This window comes from Hemitrygon akajei, chromosome 2 (assembly GCF_048418815.1).
Source record: "Hemitrygon akajei chromosome 2, sHemAka1.3, whole genome shotgun sequence".
Classification (NCBI taxonomy): Eukaryota; Metazoa; Chordata; class Chondrichthyes; order Myliobatiformes; family Dasyatidae; genus Hemitrygon; species Hemitrygon akajei.
This window is the reverse complement of record NC_133125.1, coordinates 100265709-100277991: the sequence shown is the minus strand read 5'-3', so window position 1 is coordinate 100277991 and position 12283 is coordinate 100265709. Positions and strand designations below refer to the sequence as shown.

Sequence of the window (12283 nt, the reverse complement as noted above, 5' to 3'; positions counted from 1 at the left end):
CACTTCTTGACTCTGTCCAGACTAATAGCTAATCCTCTTGTTAGACACACTTTGCGTATATGGGCTCAGTTTAGGAAATGCTATGGTTTCCATGGTTTTTCCGTTTCCAGCCCTGTCATACATAATCACCTTTTTTTACCTACTACGTACGATTCAGCATTCCATGTTTGGTATAGGAAGGGCATTAGACATTTTGAAGATCTTTTCATTGATAATCGCTTCGCTTCTTTTCAGCAGCTCTCTGTTAGGTTCAATCTGCCCAATGCTAATTTTTTTAGATATCTCCAAATTAGACACTTTATTGCTCCTTTAATTCCTAACTTTCCTGAAATGCCTGCGAAAAATGCTATGGACTTATTTCTTTCCATTAATCCACTAGGTAAAGGTTTAATATCAATTATTCGAGATAAATTAGCAGCCTTATGACGGGCCCCTGTGGATAAAATTAAAATGGCCTGGGAGCATGATTTAAATACCTCCTTATCGGATGAGAGCTGGGACTCGATTCTCAAATTGGTTAACTCAACTTCTCTTTGTGCTCGCCATTGCCTTTTACAGTTTAAGATTGTTCATAGAGCCCATATGTCTAAATCTAAACTATCTCGATTCTACCCTAACATTAGTCCGCTCTGTGATAAATGCAAGAGGGGCGAGGCCTCTCTCATTCATATGTACTGGTTCTGTCCTAGCTTGGAGAAATTTTGGAAAGATGTCTTCACTACATTATCGTATATTCTGAATCAGCACCTAAAACCAAACCCCTTAATTGCTTTGTTCGGTTTCTGGGGCGAGACAGATTTACGTCTGAGTCCGACCAAATGCCGAATATTATCCTTTGCCTCTCTCCTGGCTAGACGTTTGATCCTCCTTAGATGGAGAGATGTTGCCCCGCCCACTCATGCTCAATGGCTTACCGACATTATGGCCTGCTTGGACCTCGAAAAAATTCATTATTCAGTTCTTAATTCGGATCTAAAGTTCCATAAGATCTGGGGACCTTTTATCGAGTACTTTCATAACCTTCCTCTTGACTAGGGTTTTTTTTTCTTTTCGGTCCCTTGCTTTCAGCTCCCTTTTTTTTCTGGTAGTAGGCATTAATATCCTCTGTTGCTAAGTGTATTCACAGTCTGGGAGTTTGATTGTCCTGATTTATATTCTCTATATTGTGTTGTGGTTGGTCTGGAGTTTTTTTTTTGTGTTGTGGGGCTTGGGGAAGATACTAAGTTTACTTGTCTTCAATTTAGGTGCTTTTTTTGTTAAATTCTCTTCCTTTGTAGCATATTGTCATTTTATGCTTAATTTTGCACTGTATTAATGTTATTGTGATTTGGGGTTTTTTAATTTGTAAAATGTATAGAAAAACTAATAAAAAATTTTTAAAAAAAAGATCTAAACAGGACATAATATCATTAAGCCATTGAGCGTGTGTGGGTGGGGCAACATCTCTCCATCTAAGAAGAACTAGACGTCTAGCCAGGAGAGAAGCAAAAGATAATATTCGATGTTCAGACAAACTCAAACGTATATCTGTCTCAGCCAAGAAACCAAAAAGAGCAATTAAAGAGTTAGGTTCTAAGTGGCGAATCAGAATATAGGATAAAGTTATCCTAATATTAGGATAAAATCAAGATAATTTAGATTTGGACATATGAGCCCTATGAACAATCTTAAACTGTAAAAGACAGTGGCGAGCACAAAGAGAAGTTGAGTTAACCGACTTGAGAATCGAGTCCCAAACCTCATCACATAAAGGGATATTTAAGTCATGCTCCCAAGCCATTCTGATTTTATCCAAAGGGGCGCGCCGTAAGGATACTAATTTATCACAAATAAAAGATATTAAACCTTTACACAATGGATTAATAGAAAGAAACAAGTCCATAGCATTTTTCTCAGGCATCTCTGGGAAGTTGGGTAATAAAGGATTAATGAAGTGTCTAATTTGGAGATATCTAAAGAAATGGGCATTAGGTAGATTAAACTTAGCAGAGAACTGTTGAAAAGATGTGAAGTGATTATCAATGAAAAGATCTTCAAAATACCTAATGCCCTTTCTATACCAATCATAAAATGTTGAATCATGCATAGAAGGTAGCAAAAGATGAATATGTAAAATAGGACTAGTAAGGGAAAAACCATAGAAACCATAAAATTTCCTAAACTGGGCCCATATTCGCAGAGTAAGTCTAACAAGAGGATTAACAATTAGTCTAGGCAAACTACTAGGGAGTGCAGATCCAAGAAGTGCAGAGGTAGATAGATCCTTAGTGGAATTCAGCTCCATTGCTACCCATTTAGGGCAGTCGGACTGGCTATGGAAAAAAGACCAGAAGATAAGACAATGAATGTTAGCTGCCCAGTAGTATAGACAGAAATTAGGTAAGGCCATGCCGCCCTCTTTTTTAGATTTTTGAAAGTAAGTTTTGTTAATTCTGGAACACTTACCCTTCCACAGATAGGACAAAATAATAGAGTCTAAGGAATCAAAAAAGGTTTTAGAAATCAAAATTGGAATAGATTGAAATAAGTATAAAAATTTAGGGAGAACATACATTTTAATAACATTAACACAACCTACCAAGGACATAGATAAAGCTGACCATTGTGACAAATTCTGTTTTGTAGAGTACAAGAGATTGGCAAAATTTTCACGAAAAAGATCCTTAAAATTCCTTGTAACTGTTATACCAAGATAGGTAAATTGATTATCAACTACTTTAAAGGGGTGGTCGCGAAATACTAATACTTGTGCTTCTTTATTAATTGGAAAAAGTTCACTCTTATGTAAATTAAGTTTATAGCCAGAGAACTGGCTAAATTGATCAAGAAGTGAAAACATTGGAGGTAAGTATGTGGACGGATTTGTAAGAAAAACTAATAGATCATCAGCATAAAGAGAAACTTTATGCTCAACACCCCCCCTCCAGATCCCCGTCAATTCAGGACAACTTCGAAATGCAATCGCCAGAGGCTCTACAGCCAAATCAAAAAGAAAGGGACTTAAGGGGCATCCTTGACGGGTGCCACGTTTAAGGTTAAACAACTGGGATTGCTGAGAATTAGTCAAAACAGAGGGGGTAAGACATAGATATAGTAATTTGATCCAAGAGATAAAACTTTGACCGAGGTCAAATTTTTCTAAAACCGCAAAGAGGTAGTTCCACTCTATACGATCAAACGCTTTCTCCGCATTGAGAGAGATAACGCATTCAGGAGTCCCAGTTGAAGGTGAGTATAAAATATTAAATAAATGGCGTATGTTAAAAAAGGGAAGATGATTTTTAATAAAACCAGTTTGATCATCAGAAATAATAGAGGGAATAACAGTTTCTAATCTATGAGCCAAAACTTTGGCCAAAATTTTAACATCAACGTTAAGCAAAGAAATCGGCCTGTAAGAGGAGCACTCTGTTGGATCTTTGCCCTTTTTAAATAAAAGAATAATACATGCCTCATTAAATGAGGGTGGCAATTTACCATAATTAAACGAATCAGATAGTACTGAGAGTAACTGAGGTGAAAGAAGTGAAGAGAATGATTTATAAAATTCTATGGGGAACCCATCAGGACCAGGAGATTTGCCTGACGACAGTGCAGAGATTGCAAAAGATACTTCTTATAATGATATAGGCTCATTAAGTTTTGCTTTAGAATCAGATGAAATCAAAGGGATATTCAAGCTATTTAAAAAAAGGTCAACAGAAGTATTCTCATCAGGGATTCGGAGGAATAAAGCCGAGAATAAAAATTCTTAAATAAGTCATTAATTTCTGAGTGATTTGATATAATATCCCCGTTCTCCTTCTGGATCTTTGTAATATGTTGTTTAGCTTTAGAACGTCTCAACTGATTAACTAGAAACTTGCCAGATTTGTCACCATGAATATAAAAGCGACTCTTACTTTCAAGTTCAACTGGTTGAGTAGAGAGAAGGTCAAATTTAGTTTGGAGTTCTACACGCTTCTTATATAATTCGGGGTTTTTAGTCTGAGCATATAATTGATCTAATCCTTTAATCTGATTAATCAGGTCTAATGACTCTGAACAGGACTTTCTATTAAGATTCGCTGTATATGAAATTATTTGACCCCTCAAATATGCTTTCATAGCATCCCAGACAATCTGGGATGAAATTTCAGATGACGTATTAGTGTTTAGGAAAAAAATTATCTGGTCTTTAATAAATTTTACAAAATCATCATCCGATAATAAAGTTGGGTTAAAGCGCCAATGTTTATTCCTTTGAGGGAGACCAGGAAAATTTAGAGACAAAGTGACTGGGGCATGACCAGAGATCAGTATACTCTGATAGTCACAAGAATGAACAAATGAAATAAGTTGATTATCAATTAAGAAATAGTCAATTCTAGTAAAGGTATGATGAACATGTGAAAAAAAGGAATAATCTCTCTCAATAGGATGAAGGAAACGCCATAAATCAGAGATACCATAGTTAGAAAGAAAAGAGATTTAGTAGGTAATCTAGTAACAGGGGACGATCGATCCAAAGTTAGGTCTAACCAGCAGTTAAAGTCGCCACCCAATATAAGAGAGTATAGGTTCAGATCTGGTAATGAGGAAAAAAAGCATTCAAAAAAATTAACAGTCAGAATTGGGAGCATACAGGTTAGCTAGTACTACCTTAGTATTATATAATTTGCCAGAAACAATACTAAAATGGCCATTTGTGTCAGATATTTTACTATGGAGTTCAAAAGGAACATTTGAGTTGATAAGAATAGAAACCACCCCCCCCTAGCTTTGGCCGGGAAGGATGACTGAAAATGTTGACCTACCCATCAGATAGAAAGAATTTTAAACCCACGGATTTAGAATTTTTAGTAGCCATTGTAAGATAGACGTATTCGCAGGCAGATAAGAAAAAGCAGATAGAATAACGAACTAAGGTTTAAAAAGGGAGACACATAGTGCGAAGGTAAGAAATGTAACGGAGCAAAAGTTTGAAGCGACTAAACAATCGCCATCTTACCGGAAGTCCCAACCTTGAGTTTTAACTTCCCCTTCACAAGCATTGCATGACATTTTGAGTATTCCCAGGATTTTCTGTTTTTAATTCGTGTATTTTTCCTGGGATATGCTAGTGACCTTTTCAATAAATGTATGTAGATTAATCAGATCTAACTAACCAGTCATAAATTTTGACATTTGGATTATTCAATTGCATAGCAACTTTTATTTACGAAACATCAGTAATATTTCTATACTTCATTAAAATACAATCTTAGGTTTTCAGTGTTGTCTTAGCGCTGACATTTAGAGGAGAAGGTTCAAAAATAGAAGTCATTGTGATTGATACCCTGCTTCTAGAATTTGAATAAATTGAGTTCTGTTGATTTAAGACGAGTGAAAGGTAGAATTGCAGAATGATTACAATCAGTCATTTCTGTAGAAATCATATTCAAGAGCAATCTAGCAAATTTCACACCTACCCTCTCCCTGTAGCAGTGCCAATTGTTCCTTTCAAATACTTGATCTGCTCACTTTTGACCCTAAGCACTTGCTACATGAAATCTAAAATGACTTTCCTCCTGTTGGTATTGGTTCTTTTGCCAATCACCTTCATTCTATCTTTCTTAGTTCAAGGTCTCTCTGATAATAGGAAGAGTATCCGAATTTTGACTCTATCTGTTCTTTTGATTTTAAAATACTTTGTTATATCTCCTGTTCTAAGGCAAATGCATTAGTTATTCTAGTCTATCTAGGCACTGTACTCTAATTGAGGCTGAATCAGTGCTTTGACAAGATTCACCTAAGGCCCAAGATCTTGTATGCTTCATATTCAATTTCTTTACAACCATTTTCAACAAATGATGCACCTCAACTCGCAGACTTCTCTGTGTTGGTATTCTTCTTAGAACATTGCCCTTTCACTTAAATCAACTCTTCTCATTCTTTCTAGTAAAATGTAACAGTTCAAAAAAGAAATTTCAGCAGCTGCCTTTCCGCCCGTGTCACCAGCATTGCTGTATGTTGTTGAAGTCCATTTCTATCCTGCACATAATTCATTATGCTAGTTTGGAAAGTATGCCCAGTATACCCATGTTCAGATCTTCAATACACGAAGAAAAGTAGTTGTCCTAGTAGTAACACCTGAGAAATTTTGTGTATTTCTCTCTGGATAACAACCTGCAGTTACTACTCTGTTTTCTCTGTCTTATCTGATCACCTTTACATCTTGATGCAGCAATTTTTATTCCATAGCCTTCATTTTTGATGTTAAATCAGTTGTGTGACACCTGATCAAACACCTTAGAGACATCCATATAAAGCACACCAATCATCTTTAATTTCTCCATTAGTTCATCCAAAAAGCATAGTAATGTTTGTTAGAGCTGACCTGCCTTAAACAACTCTAGCCTTTCTTAAATCATTTCATACTTGTCCAGGTGACTCCCAATAAAGTCATAGGAAAGTACAGCATAGAAACAGACCCTTTGGCCTATACACTCAGTGCCAATCCATTTAAACTGCCTAGTCCCATTTGGACCATAGTTCTCCATAGCCCTGCCATGGACCATAGTTCTCCATAGCCCTGCCATCCATGTACCTATCCAAATTTCTTTTAAACATTGAAATTGAGCTAGCATGCTCCAGTTGCGCTGGCTGCTCGTTCCACACTCTCATGACCCTCTGAAGAAGTTACCCCTCATGTTCCCCTTAAACTTTTCAGCTTTCACCCTTAACCCATGACCTTTAATTGTTGTCCCACCCAAAAAACCTGTTTGCATTTACCATATCTAAACACCTCATAATTTTGTATATCTCCATCAAATCTCTCAATCTTTCATGTTCCAAGAAATAAAGTCCTAACCTATTTGGTCTTTCCTTGTAACTCAGGTCCTCCATCCCAGCAACATAATTGTTGGTAGGTGACCAGAACTGTACACAATACTACAAATTAGGCCTCACTGACATCAACATCAACTTCAACATAACATCTCCTGTACTTATTACTTTGAATATGAAGGCCAATATGCCAAAAGCTTTCTTTACAATCCCATTTATCTGTGACACCACTTTCAATGAATTATAGACCTGTATTCCCAGATCTCTTTGTTCCACGGCGTTCCTCGGGGCCCTACTGTTCACTATGCAAGACCTATCTTGGTTGATTCTACCAAAGTGCAACACCTTGCACATGTCTGCATTAAATTCCATCTGCCATTTCTCATTCCATTTTTCCATCTGGCCCAGGTCCCACTGCAATCTCTGATGGTCTGCCTACTATATCCTCAATCTTGGTGTCATCTGCAAGTTTGCTGATCCAGTTAACCACATTATCATCCAGATTGTTGATGTAGATGGCAAACAACAATGGACCCAGCACCGATCCCTGTGGCATTCCACAGGTCTCCAGTTAGAGAGGCAACCATCTACTACCACTCTCTGGCTTCTCCCACAAAACCAATATCTAATCCAATTTACTACCTCATCTTGAATGCCAAGCGAATGAACCTTCCTGACCAACCTCCCATTGAGTTCTTGTCAAATGCCTTGCTAACTTCCATGTAGCCGACATCTACTGCCTTGCCTTCATCAGCTTTCCTGGTAACATCCTTGAAAAACTTAGAAGGTTGGTTAGACACAACCTATCATGCACAAAGCCATACTAATAATCCTTAATGTGTCCCTGTCTATCCAAATACTCATAGAATACCTTTCAATAACTTTCTCACTATTGATGTCAGGCTCCCCAGCCTATAATTTCCTGGTTTAGTTTTAGAGCCGTTCTTAAACAGCAGAACAACATTAACTGTCCTCCAATCCTCCGGTATGTCGCCTGTCACTCCTGAATAAATACAGATAATCCATGTAAGATATCCCCCATCTCTTTTGGCTCCATGCATAGAGTTTACCATTCTGATCTTACAGAGGACCAATTTTGTCCCTTGCAATTCTTTTCCACTTAATACATCTGTAGAATACCCTAGGATTTTTCTTCACCTTGTCTGTTAGCAACTTCATGCCTTCTTTTAGCCTTCCTGACTTATTTGTGTTTTCTTGCATTTCTTGGACTCTGTACCTCATTTGTTCCTACTTGCCTAGACCTGCTATGCACCTCCTTTTTTCCCTTAACCAGGGTCTCAATATCTCTTGAAATCCAGGGTACCCCACACATGTTATCTTTGCCTTTTATTCTGACAGGGACATACAAGCTTTGTACTCATAAAATTTCGTTTATGAAGGCCTCCCACATTCCAAGAACACCTTTTCCATAAAAAAGCCTGTCCCATTCCACACTTGCCAGATTATTTGTGATACCATCAAAATTGGCTTTTCTCCAATTTAAAATTTCAACCTGCTGACCAGGCCTATTTATTTTGAAACTAATGACATTGTGATCACTAGATGTGACGAGTTCTCCTACACAAACTTCTGTCACCTTCTCATTCCCTAATAACAGATCCAGGATCACATGCTGTCTCATTAGGACTTCTATGTTCTGATGAATGAAGCTTTCAAGAACACAATTGACAAACTCTGTCCTGTCTCGTACTTTTACAGTATAAGATTCCAGTCAATATGTGGAAAGTTAAAATCACCTACTATGATAACCTTTTGCTTCCTGCAACAGTCTGTGATATCTTTACATATTTGTTCCTCTAAATCCCATGGACTGGTGGGTGGGCAGTAATATAACCCCATTAATGTGGTCATACCTTTCTTATTCCTCAGTTCCACTCATTACGCCTCACAAGTCAAGTTCTCCAGTCTGTCCTGATGGAGCACTGCTGAGACATTTTCCTTGACTAATAACTTTACCCCGCCTCTTTTAATCCCTCCCACTCTCACATCTAAAACAGCTGAACCCCAGAATTTTGAGCTGCTAGTCCTGCCCCTCCAGCAACCAAGTCTCATTAACGGCTACAACATCATAATTGCAGATGTTAATCCATGCCCTGATCTCATCTGCCTTTCCTATGATATTTCTTGCATTGATACATACGCAACTCGCAACACTATTCGCACAATGCTCAGCCTTTTGATTCCTGACTTTGTTTAAGGTCTTACCAACATCTGTCTCAACAACCTGTCCACTAAATGTACTGGCATTCTGGTTCCCATCTAGTTTAAACCCCAACGTGCAGCATTAATAAACCTTCCCACTAGGATATGAGTCCCCTTCCAATTTGGTACAGATCCCTTCTGTACAGGTCCTACCTGCCTTGGAAGGGAGCCCAATGATCCAAAAATCTTATGCCCTCCCTCTTACACCAACTCTTTAGATATGTATTAAACAATATAATATTCCTAGTTTTTCCTCACTAGCATGTGACAAGGACAGCAATCCTGAGATCACAACATAAGAATATTGAGGACTCAATCTGTGATGTCCCAGACCCTGGCACCCAGGAAGCAACATGCCTTCCAAGAGTCTTGTTCTTGCTCACTGAACCTCCTGTCCATTTCCTTAACTAATGAATGCCCTATCACCACAGTGCGCCTCTTCTCCCCCTTCCCTTCTGTGTCACAGAGGTGGGCTTAGTGCCAGGGACATGAACACTGTGACTTTCCCCTGTTAGGTTATTTCCCCCAACAGCATCCAAAGTGATATACCTGTTGTTGAGGGGGCTGGCCAGAATGGTACTCTACACTGGCTCCTTAACCCCTCTCCTCTTCCATTTTCCTGGGTCCTCCATCTTAGGAGTAACTGCTATATATAAGGCAGAAGGGAAGAAGCTGTTCCTGGTAAATCGCCCCTGCACCTTCTCTAAATCTTCCATATGCTTTCTATAATGAGGTGACGAGCTGCAACATCAACATTACCTTGCAGCTCTTCAAATCAATTACCTCCCCAACTAATAAAAACTAACACACTATATGTCTTCTTTACCATCCTATCAACTTGCACGTCAACTTTGAGGGATCTGTAGACATGGACCCCAAGATCCCTTTGTTCCTCCACCCTGCTAAGTATCCTGCCATTAATTTTGTACACTGCCTCTACTTTTCTGGATTGAACTTCATCTGCCACTTCCCTGCCCAGCTCTGCATCCTACCAATGCCCTCTTTGTAACCAATGACAACTTACACTATTCACAACAGCAACATTTGTATCATCTGCAAATGTAGTAACCTACTTTTCCGCTTCTTCATCCATGTAATTTATAAAAATCACTAAAAGCAGGAGTCACTGAACAGATTCATGTGGAACACCACTAGACACCAACCTCCAGGCAAAATTCTATCAATCTACTCCCACATTCTGATTTCTGAGGACAAACCATTTCTGAATCTTTGCAGCCGTTTCCCTGGAACCCATGCCTCCTGACTTTCTAAATGAGTCTTCCATGTAGAACCTTGTCAAATGTCTTATTAAAATTGATATGCATGCATATTAAATTCAAGTTCAAGTTTACTGTTATTCGGTCGTACCCAAATATACAGCCAAATGAAATGGTGTTCCTCCAGACCAAGATGCACAACACAGTACATATCACTCAAACACAAGACAAGGTAATATTACCACAAATAAATTAACAAATAATAAGATGTATTTATGACACAACTGTTAATGATAATAGTATACACTATTAGATCTTCATGTGTGTTGAGAGCTGGGTGGTGGCAGGGGTTTCAGTGGTCATTGTCCTAATGCTACAGTACCTCCTGCCTAATGGTAAGGGTTCAAAGAGATTGTTGGATGGATGGGTGGAAGAGAGACCCTGATGATCCTTTCATCAGTCCTTGTAATCCTTATAGGGTCTTATGGAAAGATGCCTTGCAATTTCCATGCCAAGACAGTGAGGCAGCTGGTCATCGCAATGGTGCTCCCATAAAAAATTGTTAGAATGGGAGCGGGGGAGCCTCGCTGTCTTGGCCAAAGAGGTGGTGTTGAGAGACCAAGTGAGATTGTCCGTTAAGTGCACTCGCAGAAACATGATGCTCTGAATTCTCTCCATGGAGGAGCAGTTTATGTGCATTGAAGAGTGATCAGCTTGCACCTTCCTAAAGTCCACAGGCATGTCTTTAGTCTTGTTCATGTTGAGACTTAAGTTGCTGTGCTCACATCATTCTACCAGCTGTTCTGCCTTCTCTCTGAACCTATCTTGTCATCATTGTTGATGAGACCAACCACTGTTGTGTCATCATTGAATTTGATTATTTCATTTGAACTGGACCTAACAATATGGTCATGCACCAGTAGTGGGCTGAGCATGCACCCCTTTAGGTTTGCCAGTGCTCAACGTGTTGAAGTTAGAGATGTTGCTGCAAACACAGATTGTGGCCTTTCTCTCAAGAAGTCCAAGATTCAGTTACAGGGAGAAGGGTTGAGACCCAATGAGGACAATTTACCCACCAGCTTCTGAGGGATAATCAGACTAAATGATGAACTAAAGTTGATAAATAGCATCTTGGCATATGAGGCACCTTTTTCCAGATGGGACAAGACGAAGTGGACTACATGATGCTATGGCATCATTGGTGGACCAATTTGAGCAATAAGTGAAATTAGAAAGGGTCCAATGTAACAGGAAGATGCAATTTAATGCAAAACATAGCCAGTCAATGCTACTGGATGATAGTCATTAAGGTAGTGGACAAAGGCTTATATCACTCTGGATATATGAACTACTGGATCCTCTCCAGTCATTTAACCATCACTGACATAAGACTCACTGGTCTTTAATTCCCAGAGATATCCCTATTATCCTTCTTAAATAAGGGAGTAACATTTGGTCCCCTCCAATCTTCGAGTACTACCCTGTGACAAGAGAAGACACAAAGATCATCGTCAAAGGCACAATGATCTCTTCCCACTATTTCCTGTAGTAATCCAGGGTATATCCCACCCAGTTCCAGGGATTTATCTTTCGCGATGTTTTTCAAAAGTTCCAGCGTGTCCTCTTTCTTGACATAAGATATAATTACTACTTCGAGGTATTAAGAAAGACACTTAAAATAAGGTGAGGCGTAAAAAAATGGTTGTAATATGGGCCAACAGGATTAGTGTTTTTGAGCGTGAAGTTCCATTAGAACATGGAAGGTCAAAGAGTCAATTTCAGGATATGGTACTCAGGAAAATCTGACTGATTCACGGGTGATTTATCTCTGCACCTCTTCTGAACAAGGCTGTACCATTTGCAATTTTCCAGTCCTTAACTGATGTCCCTGAAACAATAGATGTTTTGAGTATTATGGCCAGCACCTTTCCAGTTTCTATCCTTGCTCTCTTGAAATAGACTAGGTATTCTATCCACTTTAAAAACAGCAAACCTTTATAGTGCTTGCTCTTTGTCAATGTTTGTGTCAGCAGAAT

At 38.8% G+C, this 12283-nt stretch overlaps 1 protein-coding gene across 2 annotated transcripts in view; it reads left to right on the top strand.

The window, feature by feature from the left end:
* The window catches only part of orc4 (origin recognition complex, subunit 4), a 114605-nt gene that overhangs the window by 43192 nt on the left and 59130 nt on the right, over nt 1–12283 (top strand). The window lies entirely within an intron of this gene.